Here is a 20,951-nt window from a genome sequence, read left to right on the forward strand (position 1 = left end):
AATGTAAGGGCAAGATATCAGTGCTTTAAACAAACACCTTTGCAGGCCAATTTCAAAGCCTTTAACTTACCCCTGAGTTAAAAATGCACCTCCCATTGGCTCCTTAGCTTTGACTGATAGAGCTCTCCTGATGGAAGAACGTTCCAAAGGAGCATTCTGTTACAGACAAGAGGAACGTGGGCTCTTGCTGTAAATGACAAGCTTAATCAATCTGAGTATGTCATTTATCTAATTACAGCTGGAGATTATTAGGTTTTTAGGTAATCCTTTAAATTAGATCAGAAATAATTTTGATTATTCCTTTCAAATGGAATTTTGTTTCCTTGCCTGGAAAAGTGAGGGGTTCTGTAGTCCCACGAGCTGCTCTCAGATATTCCTGTTGCATTTCCATGCCCTGTAGCTCCTGAGAAGATTTGATATATTTATTTTTAAGGCAGTATGTGTTGTTCCAAACACTCTACCCTGTATTTACATGAAATCAGGAAGTGAATCTTCTATCTGGACGTTGCCAGGTGGCTTTGTGCCTCACAGTGCAAGCAGGTGGTTAAATTCTTGTTCTATATCTGTGTACAGCAAGCTGAGAAGCTCATTTGGAAACCTTTCTGTTCCTGAACTCTCTCTTTTGTTATTTTTCCTTCCACGGGGTTTCTAATTTGGCAGGAGAATTATTTTGATGAATTTAATAGGGTCTGCTCCAAGGTGGGAGTGCGGAGGGCATGGCAAGGAGGGCAGCAAGGATGGTGCCTCCCCCTTCACCTTGTGCTCCCCTCTCTTCTCTCTGCTGTGCACACTCAAATTCTCTCCCTGAGATGGTTTCAGGCTCCAACGACAGCTTTTGCTTCCTTCCAGGATCTCAGTGCGGTTCATGCAATATACAGCAGACTCCTATTTATAGCCACGCTGTTTTTCCTGGCTGGATCTGAGTGCAAATTGCCCTCCCATTTCAGCACCTCGGATCCCCTGAACCCCCTGTTCTCCTTCTGCCTCTCTAGGAGCTGATTTTGGTGTTGGTGAGTCCTGTCTTGGGTTGCCACCTGTGAGCTAGCTGCAGTCATGGGAATACAACCTTTAAATCCCACCCCAGCAGCTCCTTCCTTTGCTTACTTTCAGTGAAATTTGCGTGTAACCCAATTTATTTGTTTTTTTTCCCCCAAGTGAGTGCTGCAGGTGCTAATCACAACATGCTGCAGGTGTGAATCCTCCCCTTGGGGTACAGACACTCTCCTCCTCCCCCTAATTGGGATTGAGATTCAAATAGCACTGCAAGAAGCCACGGCTGGGGTTATCACGGACGCATTTTTCCTTGTGTGTTACGCAGATACTGGGGTTTGCCTTTAAAGGGGAGGGAAAAAAAAAAAAAAGGAAAATGAAATAAACCCCGTGGATGCTGCTGCTACAGCATCTTATCTGTGAAATGAGGATGCTTCCACATCTTTTGGCTCTTTTCCAACCTGTTGGTAAGCAATGGAACATTTTTATCTCTCCTGTCACTCGTTTAATTTGGGAATTTTGGCTTTTTTTTTTTTTTTTTTTTTTTTTTTCCCCTCAGGTGTTGATGCCGCATAGGAAGCAGGTGTTTCAGTAAATCCTGCTTTGCTTTTCAGTAAATCCTGGCTTGGCAGGAATTTCTCGTGAAGATCCGGCCATGTGGAATCGTATTTATTTTGGTGTTTAGGAGACCACTGAGTGCTTAAGTACCAACTAATTTTGGGCTGCATACTCAAAGATCTCTTTGCAAAGAGATGGCTGCACATTCCCTGGAGGTTTTGCCGTAGGCGATCGATAGATTCTTGAATTTCCTGTCGTTCTGTAGCCTGGGATTAGCACAAGACCTGAAAAACGGGGTGAGGAAGATGAGCTGCCTTCCTCCTTCAGCCCTCGCAGCTCCTGAGGGTGACACGCAGTGCCCTGGATCACCTCCCTGAGGTCCCTCTGCTGGGGCTATTTTAGTTTGGAATTCTGTAGATGCTATGGGAAAACCAATTTATCATAGGTGGGGGTGGTTCCTGAAGCTTCCCCAGGGGTGTCAAATGCAGCCTGAGCCTCAGGTACTGCCCTGCTCTTCCCAGTTTGGCGATTGGAGCTGATGCTGGGAGGAGCTTTGGAGCTGGGAGCGAACCAAACCGTTGTGGTGCCGTTCACCTCAAAATATCGGGGTTTTTGGACTGCCTGCCCCCATCAGGACTAATACAAATTACACTTTGCAATCCATTGGTTTAGGGACTGTCAAAGTCTTCCTCACAAAACGTCACCTGCAACTTTTCCAGCCCTCATCCCCTGTGGATCACTGCCCAGTAGGTGGTGATGCAGTTGCATGCTGGGTTAATCCCGAATTTTTCAAAGGTTACCACTTTGGAGGGGTGTTTTTTAAACTCCAGTTGTTTAGCAGCCTGCTAAATGCTAGTTTTAGTCTGTAGAGCAGCACTATTGCTTAATCAGTTGCTCTATAAATTAATGAAGGCTTAATTTTTTCCCACTCTCGGTATGTTGCTTTTAGTAATCCCATTAATTCCTGAAGGCTGGGAAGAAACAAATTACAGCTTCTCGAGATTTATGGGTTTGACATTTTGCAAATCCTGCTTTGCGTTCTTGTATTTTTGGACAGAAGTTTTAACTTCTGGGAAACTCAGCGATTCACTGACAAATTCCAAATAAACCCTAAGTTGCCCCACGGTTGTTGTGAGGACTCTCTCTGTGCTTTTCTCTGGTTTCTGAGCTCTACAGGTGCTCAGCAGCTTCCATTACCTGGTTAGTGAGAATAAAGCAAATCGCAGCATTTTCCATTGAAGTCCGGATTTCCAGAACTCCTTGCTTTTAGGGATTGGGTCTGACTCCCATGCAGGCAGCTGAGAAAATGAGAAGCTGCTGCACGGCTCTGATGAGGGAAAGTCCAGGTTAAGTTGCTTTGTGCACGCTCCCCACTGGAACAAATGCATGAGCTTTACTGGGAGAATTCACCTATTGAACTCTAGGAATGTTTTCTAGCATGAATTAGGTCAGGAATACACCACAGAGCCAAGCAGGCAATGCTTGGGGGGTTTTATCGGGTAAATGTGGCAGAGGGAAAGGTGAAAATTGCTCCCTCAGCCTTTTGCCAGAGTGAAGCAGGAGCTGAATACACAGGTTTAACAAGGCTGAGCTTAAATCCCGGCTCTTCAGGGCCTCAGACTTGGTGTGGGAGTGAACTGGCAGACAGGTGACACGCTCAGGAGTGAACTAATGTCCCAAATGTAAATGTTGCCATTTGTCACAGTGATTATCTTGTCCTCTGGCTGTAAAACCAACAAGATGCTTTAAAAGGCTTTGGGGACAAGCCCAGAGGGGGAATCTAAAGGCAAACTTTCCATCCGTGATTTTCAGTGCTGTCAAAGCAGCATCCAAGCTTCACAGCCACCCCTCAGTATTTTTGGGGCACCTGATTTCTCTGATTTTGTCTGCTGAGAGCCGATTCTTCTGGCTCCTAATTTTCTTGGTCAGTTCCTGCAGGTTTTAAGATTTATTTCAAAGGAAGGGACAGAGCAGGGAATGAATTGAGTGAATGGGAAGGGCTGGCTTGTATCCTTGGAGAGAAACCTGCTGGGTCAGGTGAGAATGGAATGACAGAAACCTGTGGCAGCTTCACTCTACTCCTCTCCCCAAAAACCCCCAGTCAGCTCCAGTGAGCTGGAAGGTTTTTTAGGGCTCTGCCTGTTCAGCTGTGGGAGAAGGGAGGAGAAAATCTGATTTCTTAATATTAAAGGAAAGACAGTTCGAGCTTGAGTTGGAAACCTGAATTCCTGCTACTGGGAGAAATGTTTTGAGAATCTTTTAAAACTCTTGAAGTTTGGGTTCCTGCTGAAGTGTGGGGTTTGCTCTAATGGAATAGAGAAAGAAGTGGTAGCCTTTTGAAAGAGATTTTGGCTCTTGATTTTACCTACCTGAGAAAATCGGGGAACATGCGAAGTTTTAAGTGAAGTTTTGCTGTGCTTACCTGGGTTGAAATTTTAAGGGAAGAGTAACATTTCTACTTGGAGTAGTTCCTACTCCTATGAAACGTGGTAAGTTACCAGTTTCTCTGTTCAAACCTTCTTGGGGCTTTCCATTTTTGTGTCTGTGATAGTGTGAACTGAATTTAATGTAAGTCTTAGAGATGTGGGTCTGTGTTGTCTGCTCTCTTTCTTGTGCTCCTAAGATCTGCTGTGCTATTTGTTACTCGAGCATGTGGCAATCGGCCCTTGGAATACAAATGCAAAATTAAGCCCAGCTTAATTTGCATTTAGAATTGATAAATGTTTCTCAAGACGCTGGGTAAAAAATAAAAAGCAAACAGCAAACCCTTTTCAGTCTCTCTTCCCAACCTGAAATTGTGGAGCTCAGACTTCAAAGCACTTTGGACTCAACTTCTAATGAGCAAAATGAGATTGTTTCCAAACTTGTTTTTGACTTCAATTGCAAGTATGTGTTTGTTTGTTTGGTGTTAGTTTTTATTTTTTAATTGGAGAATTGCAGAAGCAATTAAACAGTACCTTTTCTCTGGGTTTTGATGTTCCTATCTCATGTAGCTGAAATTTGCGTATCAGAGCAGGTTTGTTGTGGATGTAACTTGACAGAGAGCTTGTACAAACGATCTAGAAAAAATAAGAAATAAATTGAAGTGGGTCTCCTAACTAGTGCTTTTTCTGTTTGCAGTTTAATTAATTAAAAAATTGGTTTAAAGCCAAATCACTGCATCCTATGAGAAGTACTTTCTCCAGTCTTAGTGAATATTTAAAATAGCTTTTTTTCCCCACGTTTGAAGGAGGGAGATGTGGCTTTGATGGGGGGTTTTTTTGGCTGTTAATGCTTGAAACTTTTTTATTTGGAATGGGTGAAACTTCCTCTTGCTGGGCTCGAGCAGCCCTGGTCCTCAGGCTTCACTTCTGTGGACATGAGGAGAGTGGAGACAGGTCCTGTTGAAAGCATCAGTGTGTAGGTTGAGTTTTAGGGGCATTTCACGTGTATCTGAAATATTGGGGAAGCCCAGTGACAGTTGGGGTCACTTTGATTGATTGCAGATGGAATCAATAGCAGAGACCTCGATGAGTGCAGTGACTTGGAGATTTTTAGGAGCGAAGGCTTTTAGGGGTTGCAGAGGGACCGTGGTTACTACAGGTCCTTGAAGAGAAGAACCACTTGAGTTGGCCATGGTGGGAATGTGGGGGCACAGGGGAAGATATAGCTCAGCTTCCAGCACCTTCCTGGGAATGTCTCAGTCTTCAGAATTTAAACAGCAGCAGGAAGAGCTCTGTGTGACCCCCATGTGTATAAATCACCCCGAAGCACAGCAGGGCAGTTCAGCAGCGTGGAGTTTGCTCAGAGCACACCATGAGAGACTGTTGGAAATGTGCATTTATGAGAGGAGAGCGCTGCACGAATTTCTGTAGGTGACTAGGTGAGTCTCAGACAACACACACAGGAACTTGCACCAAAATGTGTTCTGTGAGTGCTTTCCAAACCTTCAGCTCTCAGTGCAGCAGCACCAGATGGTGAGGTAATAGGAGAAAATCTGGCCATGTATTCCTTGTGTGCCTGAAAGCCTGGATTGTGTCCTGAAGGAGGAACAGCAACATATGTGTGTTTATACACATCACCCAGGCTGTGCCTGGGAGCAGGGGCTGATGGCAGAGCTCATTCCCAGCTCCAGCCCAAGTGCCTCCTCTGAGAAGGGTGCAGGCAGCTGAAGGTTTGCTTCAAAAATGAAAACAAACCCTTGGTTACTCTGGCATTGTGCTGTCTGCTGGCTTATCATTTACCAAAGGCTTCATTGGTGTTCTAAGTCTTGAGTAGTTGATGCACCTAGTTTTCTCCTCAGGTGTCATAAATATGAGCCTCAATCTTTTGTGCACATTGAAAGAAACAGCAATGAATTAATTCAGAATTAATATTCTTGTTGTGAACAGAGCTTTATTTTGCTCTTGTGGGCTTCTTAAGTGTGTGTATCCTGATTTCTCCAAACAATAACTGCATTTATATTCCCCACTTTTCATGCACGGGTTATTGCTTTGTTGTAGGCAAACTTTATTAGTTGTATTAATAAGAGAACAGTTTTGAAAAGGACATGAAACTTATTGAACCGATTTGTTTGTTCTGGGATTTTTTGGATTGTATTTTAAGGTATCGACTTGCAGTTATTGTGTATTTTTATTTGTTTGCCCTTTACTTAATAACTTTGACATTAGCATCAGTATTGCCAAAGTCACCAGCTGGATGGATTTAACCCTTGGCTTCAGGGCTTTGGGGTTTTCACCATGCTGGTTTCCTGCCATGCAGCTCTTTAAAGATAAAACCCCAAACCCTTGGTGGTCCTTTCCTTCCGCTGGTGTTTTCAGCTGCTGATTGAGATGCAGCAGCTGGGCTGTGGTCGTAATTACAACAGATTCTTAGCTGACCTCAAAAGGTTGTTCCTCATCCCTTTCTGGAGATGAGGCACAGGTTTGGGACGTTTTTCCAGAGGTGAGGAGGCTGCTGTAGCTGCAGAGCTTCTGTGCTGATCAACACCTCCAGAGGTGTGTGCTTGGCTCCTGGGTCTCTTTGATTGCCTCAGGTTTCCCCGGTGTCTTCAGTGTGGGGTTTTTCCTCCCCACTTCTTATTCCTCCATTGCTTCCAGGCAGAGGTTTCCTGCAAGTAGATTTGAGCTTCTGTCAAATTTCTCTGAAGCCATAACTTACCTTAAGGCCTTGCAGATGCTGCTCTGGACCCAAATTTTTGCAGGGATTTTTTTGCAGTTTTGAGGACTTGGCCAGTCCTTGCTCTTCTCAGGCCGTCTGTGAACTGAACAAGTTGGTCTGAAATGTGGAAACTCAGGAACATGGAGATTGCTGGGCAAACTCAGGAATTCTACCACACACATCCATGATTTTGGGGGGAAAGATCGCTAGAGTTTCTCCTGCTCTTTGGGGTTTTCCAAGGTAGTTCAGGCCTGGAGCATCTGCAGCAGCACAGGCTCAGCCACCAAGGCTTCAGGCAAGGTGGCTTCTGCCTCTTGCTTTGCTTGCAATAATTGTCACCCTGGGCTATCCCTGCAACTGAAGGGTTCCCTGTTTTCCCCGCAAATTCTCACCACTGGTCTGGAGCTGGACTGTCAAATGTGCCAGCTTTGGTTTATCGCAAAAAGAGATTGCAATATTGTTCTCTAATGAGATAAATTGGGATTTGGCTGAGGTTGGAAATGAACTGTGAAATCCATGTGGATTGGACAGGTTCACCTGTCCCCCTCCAGCATTCCACAGAAACCTAATTAGTGCCTTTAAAAGGGAACATCGTTTCCTCTCTTACTTTAATCAGGGGATTGGGTTTTTTTGCTTTTACGGGGAATAACAGGTTGTAAAAAGGAAATACCTATACGAGCATTGTCTTGGATTTTATTTTGCACAAACCAAATTGCATCTGCTAATTTAAATCTCATGTAAGGAGGCTGAGGTAATAATAGTCCAACTGCAAACTGTGTGGCAGAGCCAGCTAGGATTTGTGGATCTGTTGTTTGGATCTTCGTCCTTGTGGAAATAAGGTGCTGCTCCAGGAAAGGCAGAACCAGATAAACATTTTTTTTTCCCCAGCTCCCATCTGTTGGTTTTTAACATGGTTTTATTGGCACACTTCTTCAAATAGCACCTTGTGTTTGCAGTATGAAGTTGAGTCACCATCTCTACAGGGATTTAAAGGCAGTGTGGATGTGGCACTTGGTAGTGTTGGGAGAAAGGTTGGACTTGATCTTTGAGGGCTTCTTCAAACGGAGCCATTTTGGGATCTGATGCTGTAAGAGTGCTGGAAACTGATGGTCCTGCTTCTCTGGTGTGAAGTGGGTTCCATGTTTAGTCAGAGGTTTTTTGAAAGAAAAGATAACTTTAGGGGAAACCTTTGGAGTGGCTGTTCCTCCCACCTGTAGAAATAAATGCCATGCTTCCTTCTCATCACGGATCTCCTGCTTCAGGAGTTCTGTTACAGTTGTTCAGGTTGGTGTTACTTTCTTATTATTATTTTGTAGTTGTCAGACCCATCTGCAGTTCCCTTACAGTGTTTTTTTTCCAGCTACCCTAATTTTCCTATCAATATTAATTCTTTTCTTCAAGTTGCATCTCTGCTTGAATTTTGGTCCTGGTTTTCTTGTAGAGAGTGTCTGCCTAATACACATTTGGGTTACTGCACTTCTGGCAAAGCCCTTGTGTCTCTGGGAGCTCTCAGCTTCAGATTTTGGGTTGAAGGGTTTTGGGGTCTGTCTGCCCTGATTGGAAGGTCCGTTCTTGCTTTTAGGCTCCTTGCTCTTGTGAGTAACTTTCCCAGTAAGGTAAGTTTTTAAAAAAGGGAAAGGAAAGGAGGGGAGGGAAATACAAGGATTATTTATAGGATCATGCCAGCCCTTGGAAAAGCAGCTGCCCACCAATGCACAGGCACGTGCGTCAACCTTAGATTCATCCACGTTTGTTTTTTATGGACTCACCACCCCTCGAAGTGTCCAAGGCCAGGCTGGACGGGACTTGGAGCAACCTGGGATAGTGGAAGGTGTCCCTGGGGTGGAACTGGATGAGTTTTAAGGTCCCTCCAACCCAAACCAGTCTGTGTTTCTATGATGTCAGGTGTGTGTGACAAGAGGAGCAACTGCATTTCTGAGCGGGTCTGATGTTTCCTGCAGAAAGAGCAGAGACAGATGGCAAGTCCAAACTCTTCGGTATTTTCCGGACATGAAATGTAAACCCCACACTCTGAGGGCTCGTTTGCTGTTGCTGTAGATAATGCTCAAATTAAGCAGTGATCACTCTTGACACAAGCAAATGCACACCCTAGCCACTGCAGTGCAGGAGACTTTGGCAGGAGGAGATTTTTTGTGTTCATCAAAAGCACATCTCTTCCAGGACAATAGTTTGGGGATGAAATGGGTTGGTGCTTGTGGAGGGGGATAAGCTGTTCATCTCTAGCTCTGTTCTTGGCTTGTGAGTGTACAGAGCAGATCTGGGTGTGTACTGTGTGTTTAATTAGAAAACCCAACCATCAGCTGCTTTATAGCTCTCATTTCCAGGTAATGTTTTGGGATAGATGTATCACCTGGTAAATTTGCAAATAAAGCAAAGCTGCTCCTTGTGCAGATGGGGAAAGCTCAACTAAACCCAAACACCAAGTTTCAGATTATTGTGTTAAAAGAACCCTTTGGGCAATGATCCATACCCCCAAAATCCAGACATTTGCTGCCAAGAGAATGCTTTTTCCTTGTAATTTTGCTGGTTTGAAAATGCTGAATCTCCTCTCTCAATGATTCTCATGATTGTGAGATTGACAAATAGAGTAGGTGCATATTAGAGAAGAAACGTTTGAAACTAGAGACTAAATGGAAGGGATTATCCTTTTACAGGGTCTGTGTACATCTGATTCTTGTTCTTATCCATGGATTTTTCTTGGATTGCGGTGGAGAACCTGCGATGGGGAGGATTTCTGAGTTGACTCTGAAGTGCAAAATACACTGTTTACAATTAATTTATACATGTAACTCTTTTGGGGAGGGAGAGACAGATTCCCAGCAGCAAAGACCTTGATTAATTTCAGTGGTTGTTTTTTTTTTTCTTGCAGGCTTTGGAGGTTTGATTTGGTGTGGTGGTGACAGCGTTAGGTTGTTCATATTCATGAGCTGCCCCACTGGAAACATATTCAGACAGCCTGAATTATCTTATCCCTCAGCATTGTGTGGTGGTGGGGGTTTCTCTAAAGGCCTCACTCCGTAACGCTCACCAGGAGAGTTGTCTTCCCTTCTCACAGGATCCCAGGTTGGGGCAGCAACCACAGAGGGCACCTGGTGGCACCTCCCTGCTCCAGCAGGGCCATCCCGGAGCACAGGCACAGCACTGTGTGCACACAGCTCTGCAACAGCCCCAGGGAGGAGAGCCCAGAGCCTCTGTGGCCAATCTGCTCAGGGCTGGGCACTGCCCAGGGCAGCAGTTCTGCCTCCTGGGCAGGGCAATTGCTGGGCTCAGGCCCTGCCCGGTGCTCTGGTGCCATTGCTGGGCCCTGGAGCAGAGCCTGGGCCCTGCTCGGAGCCCTCCCTGCAGCCAGGGACACCCAGGCCTGAGGGCCCCTCTCAGCTGGGGCTCCTCTCGAGGCTGAGCAGCCCCGGCTCCCTCAGCCTGTGCTGGGCACGGAGATGCTCCAGGCCCTTCCTCAGCTGCGCAGCCTCCGCCGGCCCCGCTCCAGGAGCTCCCTGGGCCTGCTGTGCTGAGGAGCCAGGGCTGGACACAGCACTGCAGAGGTGCCTCCAGGGCTGCCCAGAGGGGCAGGATCCCTCCCTGCCCTGCTGGGAATGCTCTTCTGTCCTGCTGCCCCCAGGATCCCACTGGCCTCCTTGGCCCCAGGACACTCTGCAGGCTCAGGGACAGCTCGGTGTCCCCCAGGACCCCCAGGACACTCTGCTGGCTCAGGGACAGCTCGGTGTCCCCCAGGACCCCCAGGACACTCTGCAGGCTCAGGGACAGCTCGGTGTCCCCCAGGACCCCCAGGACACTCTGCAGGCTCAGGGACAGCTCGGTGTCCCCCAGGTCCTTCCCCTCAGAGCGCCTCCAGCAGGGACCCCCCAGCCTGTGCTGGTCCCCAGGGCTGTTCCTGCCCAGGTGCAGGGCTTTTCCTTCTGCTCATTCTCTTCCTCAAGATTCCTGCACCTTGATGGGGATAACCCCTCTATGGGAATGCAGGTTGCAGGATCCACAATCATGATTGACAGCAAAGCTACAACAAACAAACTAAAAATCACAACCATATGATACACCTCACCTTCATCTCTGTTGTCCTGTACCTATATTTTGGATTTCTTAGTGTCTTATTTTATCTGTGGAAACCCAGAAAATAGCTCACTTGCCCTGGATACTCAGAATATTCCTTTTTTCTGAAGAAGCTCTTTTGGTCCTTCCCTCCTTCAAGCATCCATCATTGGGATTTATAGTGAATCTGAATGTGCTAAGTTTTCTTTCTGGTTTTTGGGGTGGGGTTTTTTTTCCCCTTTAGTGTTTTGCTTTGAGATGCAGAACTAAAAACACATGGGATGTTTTCCCTCTCTGAGGCTTCTTTTTTTTTTCTAGTGTGTTTTGCTATTCTGTGTATATTTGGGGAAGAACTGGATCCTAGTAGTAGAGATCTGTTGTTCCTATGACTTTGGCTGGAGGAGTTTCAGTGGAAATGCTCCTGGACACAAATATTTAGTGCTGCAAGAGTTGTAGCTGTAGCCTGATGTGAGTTTATGAAGCAAAGAAGTTGTGTGTACCAGGAGTTAGTAAATAAAGAGTTGCAGTGTACTGGGTGGAATGTAAATGTACATAAAGAAAAGCAGGAATTTTGGCCAGTGGGTAGCAGCTGCTGAGAGGATTGTTCCCTTTCTTTTCTCTTTAGCTGTGTCAAAGGTTTGTGTGGTTTAGGGGGGTTTTTTGGGTTGTTTCTTTTTGTTCCCTTCCTGCTGGTTTGTTGTTTATCATTCATTTTGATGATTTGATTGGCAGCTTTGATGCCAGAGGACATAGCAACATCTTTCCAAGGCTTCCCTTGGATCCCTGTATTAATGCGTGACAGAGGCAGCAATTTATTGTTAGTTTTTATTACCAACAGACAGGTTCTGTTCAAAACTGGGCCTTGGTTTTCTATCCTTTACCCCTCCTACAGATGAACCTCCACCACATTATTCCTGGAGTATAATTAAAAAAGAGCTGAATTCTGGTGGCTGTTCCAGAGTTTCCCCCTGCCTTCCTTTAGAGCTTATCAGGCTTTTATTCCTGGAAGTGCCTGGTTGGAATCACTGACTGCCTGTAATTTACCTGCCTGGGCCAGCCTCCAGCAGCTCTGGTGGCAATTCTTTGCTGTTTCAGGATTCCCCAAATGTCCTTTGGGTCAGGTGTGTGTATCATAAATGTCAAACAACCAGGGAGATGGGGTGGCTTTGCTGCAATCCTTGTTTGCCAGACTCATGAGGCTGTTGAGGTGAGGAGAAACGGGAAATTGGGCTGCCTGAATTAGAGGGTTGATGGATACAAAAAAGGTGAAGTACTGAGTGGAACAGGCAAATGAGAATGTTGGAATCCCTGTGAATACCTGGGTGTTTCACAGCATTGTTGCTCTTATTCAGAGCTAAAATGATATTTTAATAATAAAGCTTTAAGAATAAGAGCTGTGGGGCACCAGCACACTTCACACGGGCAGAAAAAGTAATTAGCAGGGTGATCTTTTTGATGCAGGTTGGGTTTTTTTGGTTTCTTTTTTTTAGTGCTTGAGGGCCTCATTCTTGCAGTCAAATGTGGAACAAAATAAAATGACGGCAAGTCAAAATTGTTGATGTTGAAATTGTAAACAAGCTGTAAATATTTGACTGGAGGTAATCAACCATTGACATAAATTAACAGGGGATGTTGTCAATTTCCACTTGCTTTGAAACAATTTTTAGCTACAAATCTTTGTCAAACGTCTTGTGCTTGGGCCACAGGAGTTCAGCAACAGGCTTGGGAGTTGTACTTTTAAAATTTTTTAAATTGTTTTGGTGGATTTTTTTTTTTTTTGGTGTTGAGGGGTGGGATATATTTTGATGAACTGAGGAAAACAAAGATTTAGATGAGATATTCAATTATCAGGGTGCTGTGAGGGCTGAGGAGCCGGAGGGTAAATAGGGTTTGTAGGGCTGTGCATGATAAATATGATAATGATTCTTGATTTAGAAGAGAAAAATAATACACAGTTTGCATGATAATGCAGGTCACAAGCAGTGTTTTTACTTTCAAATGTTGATTAGTTAAGCAGTTTTTAAAAATGATGTTGCATCCGTGTTTGGGAACAGCTTGTCAGCATCTATTTAGGGTTTGTTTCATAATTTCTCCAAAGGGATGTCAAGTGGAGGAATTCTGTTGACTAAATTACTGCAGGCTATTAGTTATGCTCTTGAAATGTATTATTACAAATGTAAATAATAGTCATCAGCTACAAGTGGATTGCTCCTCTTACAGTCTGGCTTAATGAAAAAAAAGAAAAGAAAAAGATTGTGGCACTCCTCTGAATCTTCACAAATCCTCTGGTTTTGTGTTTTCTGTGTGGAAGTGATACCTGCTCAGTGATTCTGGTGGAGGACAGCGGAAGGACCTGCATTTTTCTCTTCATGGCTCTGATTCTTCATTCCTTTTTCCCCACTGAAGCAGCATTCCCCTCATGAAACCTTCCAACCTTCTCTGGTCTCTTGAGTTCAGCCACTCGTCCTGCTGTTTTCTGGCAGGCTGAGGGAGAGGCTGTTCTGGTGGCTGAAGTTTGAGGAGTGAACATGGAATAAGATGGGTTTTGTCTTGCCCAGAGCAGAGGAAAATGTCCTGACATGGACCAGTCTGGCTTAGGAACTCACCTGAGTCTTGCTGGTCTTCATCCTCCTTCATCTTTGCTCTCAACTTCTCTGTCAAGGGTGAGGTCCCTGTGAGCAGACCCGGGTGGGACTGGATTAACTGGGATTAACAGTGGTGTCCCTGTGGTCCCTGCTGCTGGCAGGCACAGGACAGCTCTCTCCAGCTGAGGAGAGAGCACAGGGAGCAGATGTGCCTCAGATGAAACCACTCAGTTTGTCCCCTCTGGCCACACTTTGTTTTGGGCTGAGCTTTCTGTGGCTGCTTTCCTTCCTGAAGCGCCGCCAGCATGACCAGGAGAACAGATGGGTCTGGCTGCCTTGTGACACCCTGTCTTGCCTTTTCCCTCACTGCTGGACACCTTGGAGCATATGGAATGTGCAGAGCATGGCCAGCAAGGGGGATGAGATCCACTGCTGGGAAAGGAGCCGGTCGTGCTGTTACAGCCATGACTGCCACCAATCTCCTTGATGAAAATAAGCAAAGCCACATTTGCTGACTCTCCAGCCTTCCCTGCCAGTTCTTTCTGAATCATCAGCTTTTGAAAAGAGCAATAAAAATTGTGCAAAGTTCTGGCTTTCACAAATAATCATCAAGTGTGACAGTTGTCATCTCTATTCCCCAACAGAATTGCAGAGCAGTTTGCAGTGGAATGGACCTTAAAGCTCATCCTATCCCACCCCTGCCATGGGCAGGGACACCTTCCACCATCCCAGGGTGCTCCAAGAACCTTTACCTTTGAGGGCCACTAAAGATGTGTCTAAATTGTTGGCTTTACCACTGCTCTTGGAATGATTCCTGGCCAGAATTGGAAGCATGGTATTTAACTTTGGGAATTGTTTGTTGTGGACATGGCACATTACAACGTCTTGGCCTGCAGGTTGTTCCTTGGGAAGATGTCAGAGAAACACGGGCCATGGAATTGGACCCAGCTGCTGCTTCTTGGGTGTCAGATGTGTGAAGGATCATCTCAGTGTGGTTCTTTCACACGCTCTTGTGTCGCTGTGAGGAAAACCTCTTGGTTTTTCCCTTCCTGCTGCTCTGTGGAACCTGTTCTGCAGAGCAAATCTTCCTCGTGGTGCTTGTTAGAGAATCTTCCTGCATCAGACAATGTAATATTCCATGTCTGCTCACAGGAAATTGGTGTGTCCCATCTCTGTCTCTCTCCATGTTTTCATAGAATGATGGAATACCCTGACCCACAAGGATCAGCCAAGTCCATCTCCTGGCCCTTATTGCTTATGACAAGTTTAGAGATGATTTTTTTTTTTGTAAACATCCAGTGGGAAATAACTGAATGCAGAAGAGGGATTTTTTTGTTTGTTTCAGTTTCTTTCAGATCTGTCATTCAGTGCCTGCTCATCTCCAAAACAGATTTAAAAGTAAAGAAATCCACAGGTGTGTTCACCTTCAGGTTGCTCTGGGAGCATCTGGTTGGTAATTCTGGGGTTTTTACTCAAGCCTGAAAATCCCCTTTTGAATTCCTAGCAACTGGAAACTGTACAAATGTGTTTCCAACTTAGAATGAGTAACATTGAATTGTTTTGTTACAGGGTTCCAAAAAAACAAAAAAAAAACCATTGTGGAACTTATCTGAATCTTCAGTAGAAGAATTGGGCTGGTTTTGTATTTCCTGTGTGAGGGCAAGCTGGAGGTGGTACCTGCTCAGTGATTCTGTGGAGGACGGAGGAAGGACCTGCATTTTTCTCCTCATGGCCCTCATTCTTCATTCCATTTTCCCCACTGAAGCAGCATTTCCCTCATGAAACCTTCTGGATTATTTTTTTTGTAACCATAAATTGCAAAATACAGGAAATTCTCTTTTCTCTCTGCCCTCATTTTGTTGAACAAGGTGATTCCACTCTTTCAAGCTCTCAGTATTTTACCAACACATGGCATTGGAGACATCCTTGGGTTTTGGGAAACAAGGGAAGAGCCACTCATTTTTGGAGCACCGAGCGCTTCTCTTGCCCTTCTCAGTGTCTGCAGGGACTCAGAGCAAGATCTCTGTATCAGGTGGTGGGTGGTACTTCAGAACAAAGTCAGGGAGTTCCATTTTCTTAATTGGTTCCGATGATTCAGCCAGGAACATGAATCACCCTGGACAGGGAGCTGGATGTTTCCAGGGTAGTAAGAGCCAAGTAATTTTAGTTTGCCCCAGAGGCTAAATTGATGTACAGATCCAGTTCAATTAATTTTTTTTTTTTTTCTTCACACTCTCAACTGTTCATTGTTCTTGTTCTGACAGTTTTATTTACTGGGAGCCTAAAAGGTCTGTCAGCACTGACTGCCTGGGCATCCTGTCAGAGCCCAGAGGCAGCACCTCCTCACCACATGCTCTGTGTAAAAATGTCTGGCCAGGCTGTTGGCTTTTTGATTTACTTAAATTATAAGAGGTTTCTGGTGTCCTCTGAAGGCTGCTTAGTCCCAAATATGAGTTCTGAGCTTAGTGGCTTTTCAGGGAGAGATTTCTCACCATGTCAGAGGTTCTGTCTGGGTTGGTTTGTGTCCATCGGGGCAAACCTGGGCAAGGTGCCTCATAAATAAAACTTTTTTTTAATCCTCTTGATGGCTAAAATTTTCAGGAGGAATTTCTGCATGGAAAGGGTGCTCAGGCCTTGGCAGGGGCTGCCCAGGGAGCTTTGGAGTGCCCATGCCTGGAGGTGTCCAAGGAAGGGCTGGAGGTGGCACTCAGTGCTCTGGGCTGGGGACAAGGTGGGCATCGGGCACAGGCTGGAACTCAAACTTGGAGGTCTTTTCCAACCTTAACAATTCTTTGATGAAAAACTTCATTTTTTAAATTTTCTGGTGTTCATTTCAGTAGGAAAGCTTGCTTTGTGTTGGACACACATGGAATTCTCACTTTTGGAGCTTGTGTTTCTTGTTTGTCCTGTTGGTGGTTGAACTGTGCGGGAAAGTTTGCTGCAGGATTTCTTGTTTTGTTTTGTACATCTAAAATTTCTGCCGGGGTGGAGATGTTCACTTGGTCCTGTGCAGCTCTGAGGATGGGGAGGCCCTGGCACAGATTCCAGGCTGCTCCAGGATCCCTGGAAGAGTCCAACGCCAGGCTGGACAGGGCTTGGAGCAACCTGGGATAGTGGGAGGTGTCCCCTTTTCCTTCATTAATTGTTCAGGTTCTTTGTAATTTCTGATGTTGTTTCATAGGCTTTTTTTTTTTAAATGAATTGTCTTTTTTTTAAGTGAGGTAAAGTTTGGGGGTTTTGCCTCAGTTCTCCTTATTCAAAGCTTTGTTTGACCTGTTGTTCTTGGGTTAGTTAAAATTCAGGGCCTGGTTTTTTTCAAGTGAGGTGAAGAGTTTAGTTGAGCCTTCCACTGCACCCTTCCGAATGTGAGTGCGTGCTCTGGAGATTAAAATGCTCTATTAGGGACTGATTAAAACATAACATTAAATTGTGTAGCATAATTTTAGCTCCAAGTTTAGATTAATTAAAAGTTAAATTGCCTATAACACCTTCCACTTTGATACTTCAGTGCCTTCCCATATGATCAGATGGAACTGGAGAGTTCGAACACTCAACGCACTTTTACATGAACAATGAGAATTAGATGGTCAGATTTGGGTATTGCTCCACTAGGATTACAGGAGGCACTGGTTATGAGAAATATCTTCATGTTTTACCCTGGAAGTTAATTTAAAGCAGAAAGAAGCATCCAGAATGAAGAATTTTAAGGAATTCTGATGTCTTAACCAGTAAAATCGTGGGTAGATGGAGTTTGAGGCTCACAATTCACAAGCCACTTTAATACTGCATTGTCTGTATTACCTGCCAGTAAGCTCAAAGTTCAAGTCCAAATTTTAAAATTTCAGATCCTAGAGATTATTAGAGGCATTATTAAATAGTTTAAGGTGCTGAGTGATGTTGAAAATGAACACTGTGAGGGATTGTACAGCGAATTTTGCTGGGGCCAAGGTGTGTTTGTGTCTAAAAGGTGGTGCATATGCAGCCACAGCTACACTGAACATGTTTTCCTGACTTGTGCTTTATTCCTATTTATTTGGGGCCTTATTTCATCTCCTTAAAGACTTTGGGTGAAATCCTGATGGATCTGGAGCTTTGTGTCAGGTGGTTTTTCCAATTCTGGCCTTTATTGCAATAATTCAATCTGCAGGGAGGAGGACCCTGTCCCTTGTGGCTCTTGCTTCACTATCATTAATTTTACCATAATTAATCTGTTTACTGAAGTTTGTCCCTCTCATGACCTGATTTTGTTCCTCCTTAGAATATGCAGCTGGCAAGCTGTTCTCCAGATTTATCACATGTGCTTCAAATGGTCTGAGGAACAAAATGAAGACATTTTTCCTTAAATGCCTGACTGTCCTTGATGCCTGGGGCTTTGCAGCAGACAGCCCTGAGTGGAAATGGATGAGGAGTTTTTTCTCTGGTTCTGCTCTGGCTTTCAGCAAATTTCCATTTTCTTACCCTTCATGTAGGAAATGGGTTGTATCCTACTATGAGGTGGAAAAGAGCCGCAGAACCAGAGAAGATGGTGCTGAAAAGCATTTGAGGATGTTTTTTTTTTTTAGCTGCTCAAGTATTCCAATTACTGTATGTTGGTTTTTGTTTTTTGGAAACAAGCCTGCTCACATAAATGCTGGAATTCTCAAATGCTGCTACTCCTCTTTGTCCCTAGGGAAGAAACTGCTTTGGTATTGCAAACTTAGTGAAATGGAAATTTATGAGCAGCCTGATTTATGCCCTTCTGTTGGGGAGGAGGGATTCAAATAATTGGGAGCCCCTGGATGTAGAAACACTTGTTTTGTTTCTTCTGTGTGTGGTGTGATGGCTGTGAAATGATCCCCCAAACATCCAGGAGGACCTGGACCAGCTCCAGAAGGGACCCTTGGGAATCTTGTGGGGTTTAACCAGGCCAGGTGCTGCCCCTGGATCAGGGCAATCCCTGGCATCAGTCCAGGGGATGAGCAGCTGGAGCAGCCCTGGAGAAGGACCTGGGGGTGCTGTGGGTAAGAGCTGGGACCCAGAACCCCCCTGTGCCCTGGGATAAGCAAATGTGGGCAGCAGGGGAGGGGGGGATTCTGCCCCTGTGCTCAGGTGAGACCCCACCTGCAGAGCTGCCCCAGCCCTGGGGCCCAGCACAGGAGGGACCTGGAGCTGTTGGAGAGAGTCCAGAGGAGGCTCCAGGATGAGCAGAGGGATGGAGCAGCTCTGCTGGGAGGAAAGGCTGGGAGAGCTGGGATTGTTCACCTGGAGAGGAGAAGCTCCCAGGTGACCTCAGTGTGGCCTTGCAGGGCCTGAAGGAGCTACAGGAAACATGGAGAGAGACTCTTTACAAGGGATGGAGGGACAGGACACAGGGAATGGCTTCCCAGTGCCAGAGGACAGGGCTAGGTGGGATATTGGGAAGGAATTGTTCCCTGGGAGGGTGGGCAGGCCCTGGCACAGGGTGCCCAGAGCAGCTGGGGCTGCCCCTGGATCCCTGGCAGTGTCCAAGGCCAGGTTGGACATTGGGGCTTGGAGCAGCCTGGGACAGTAGAAGGTGTCCCTGCCCATGGCAGGGGTGGGACTGAGTGAGCTTCAAGGTCCTGTCCACCCCAGACCATTCCATGAATTTATGGTATTTGGGATGTTTGTGCTCCTGAAGGCAGATCTCTGCCCCTCTGGCAGCTGTGTCCACGTGCCTAGCAGCGAAGAGGCAATGAAGGCACCGCTAATTCCATGACCCTTGCTCCCTGCTCTGTAATCCAGGAAAAGCATCTTACTTTGCTCATCCTTAAAAATGAAATAATCTTCAATTATTAAACATTATTAGATTGTTCTTGCTGATTAATTTATTAACCAGCAGTATCAATCATGCTGTTTTGCTGGCTGTTATCTATTGAATTAGAAACCAGTTTGTAACAAACAGTAATGCTTCTTACTCCTGACGTAACAGACGTTTCCTTTACTGGTGCCATAAATTCCCTTCTGCTGTTCCTTTAGGAAGTGTGGCCTGACAGTAATTAAGCAGTAATTGGTGTACAAAGGCAGGAGCCATTCCCAGTAGCTAAGTACTGTTAGAAAATAATTTCATTTATCCGATGGTATTTCAGCAGTTCTAACCAATTCCGGGTTTATTATGTGCCATATGTCTGCCCAGCAGGACTTGGGATTGGGTTTAGCAAATGCAGTTGTGCTTTATTGAATGCTGATTTTAAGAGCACCTTTTTCTGCTCACCAGGGTATATAAATATTTTTCTTTCTCTCACGTGAATGTTGCTCTCTTACCCAGTCTTCTGCATGGGTTTTGATTCATCAGCTCTTGTTAAAGTGAAGCCATGATGATTTTTTGCCTTTTCTTTTATACCTTTTTTACAACTTCTGTATTCTTAGTGCTTTTTGCCTACATTCTTGGACTTGTTTGTCAAGCTGAGAAACTCAACATTTTAGAAGCTTCGTAGCTGGGGATCAGTGTGCCCCAGACCCCAAGGTCCTCTCCAGAACACATTCTGTAAACTGAGATAGAACCATCCAGGGGAAGGCTCCTTGGGGAGGGGGGCTCACTTGAGCCTCTCATTGGGGAATCTTTGATAGATCTGCTAATTAGTAACACCTGTACTGTTACACCTGATCTTTTGGGGGTGCACATTTTTTGTGGGGTGCATTTCGGTGCATTTGACCTGGACGTGGTGCACCTGAGGAACCTTAAAATAAATACCAAGGTAAAATCCCTTTTTCCCTTCTAACCGTGTATGACTCTTGATTTTAAGACCAGGAAAAGGCATCAAAAGCACAGGATTTTTGAGGAAGGGGAGAGCTGTAGTCACTTGATTTTTGTGCCTTAAGGGTGAGTTTTGGTCAGAACTCAGACCTGAGGAGTAACATCGATGGCAGAGCTCAGCTGAGTGTGGTTTTAGAGGTGTCTTAACTCCCTGGACTCAGCTTGGCACAAAAGTGAGTCACAACCAGCAGCTCCTTCTGCAGATCCATGGACAAACCTGACAGAATATTTTGGGTTTCCTTTATTTTTTTTTTATGCTTTCTGCCTCATTTTTTTTTTTTTTTTTTCAGTCTTGATGACATTTGCACACAACCCTGACCATGTGCTTCCCCTAAGTGGAGAATCCAGGGGTTCTGCTCTTTGGGAGCACAGGTGTTGAAAGGACTCTGTGGGAAGACAAAAGATTTGTGTTGCCTGAGGAATATCCTGATAGCCTTTAACTGTTAAAAGCTGATTTGAAAAATCTCTTTCTACTCAAAAAACCTTTGCTCTTGTTGCATCCTAGTGATGAATGAGCCTGATAGAGAGATTTAGCTGTTGGAACTATTAGACACGGACATAATCCATTGTGGTCGGTTTGTCCTCAGCATTCCTGCTGGGATTAATGTCCCCTCCTGGTGGGGAGATGAGGAGAGCAGTGCTTTTCCCATCTCTGAAAGGTGTAGGGCACTGCCTGTGCTTCTGGAAGAGGAGAGAAAATGCAGGAATGATTTCGCAGGGAAAGGTCAGAGAGGTGAAGTTGTGGAAGAGATGAACCTGAAGCAGTGATAGTGAAGTGTTGAGAGTTTCTCTTTTTCTTACACATTCAGACTGCATTAAAAGACTTCTCGATTTCTCCACGGAAATACAGGAGGTGG

General features: G+C 45.2%; 1 protein-coding gene across 1 annotated transcript in view; it reads left to right on the plus strand.

Annotated features, from left to right (window-relative positions):
* Positions 1-1,292: 1,292 nt before the first annotated feature.
* PCDH15 (protocadherin related 15) overlaps positions 1,293-20,951 on the plus strand; it is a 314,817-nt gene continuing 295,158 nt past the window's right edge. The window contains exon 1 of the mRNA XM_069018835.1: positions 1,293-1,457. The gene's annotated coding sequence lies outside the window, so the exon portion shown is untranslated. The remainder of the gene's footprint in view (positions 1,458-20,951) is intronic.

Source organism: Aphelocoma coerulescens, chromosome 6, assembly GCF_041296385.1.
Source record: "Aphelocoma coerulescens isolate FSJ_1873_10779 chromosome 6, UR_Acoe_1.0, whole genome shotgun sequence".
Classification (NCBI taxonomy): Eukaryota; Metazoa; Chordata; class Aves; order Passeriformes; family Corvidae; genus Aphelocoma; species Aphelocoma coerulescens.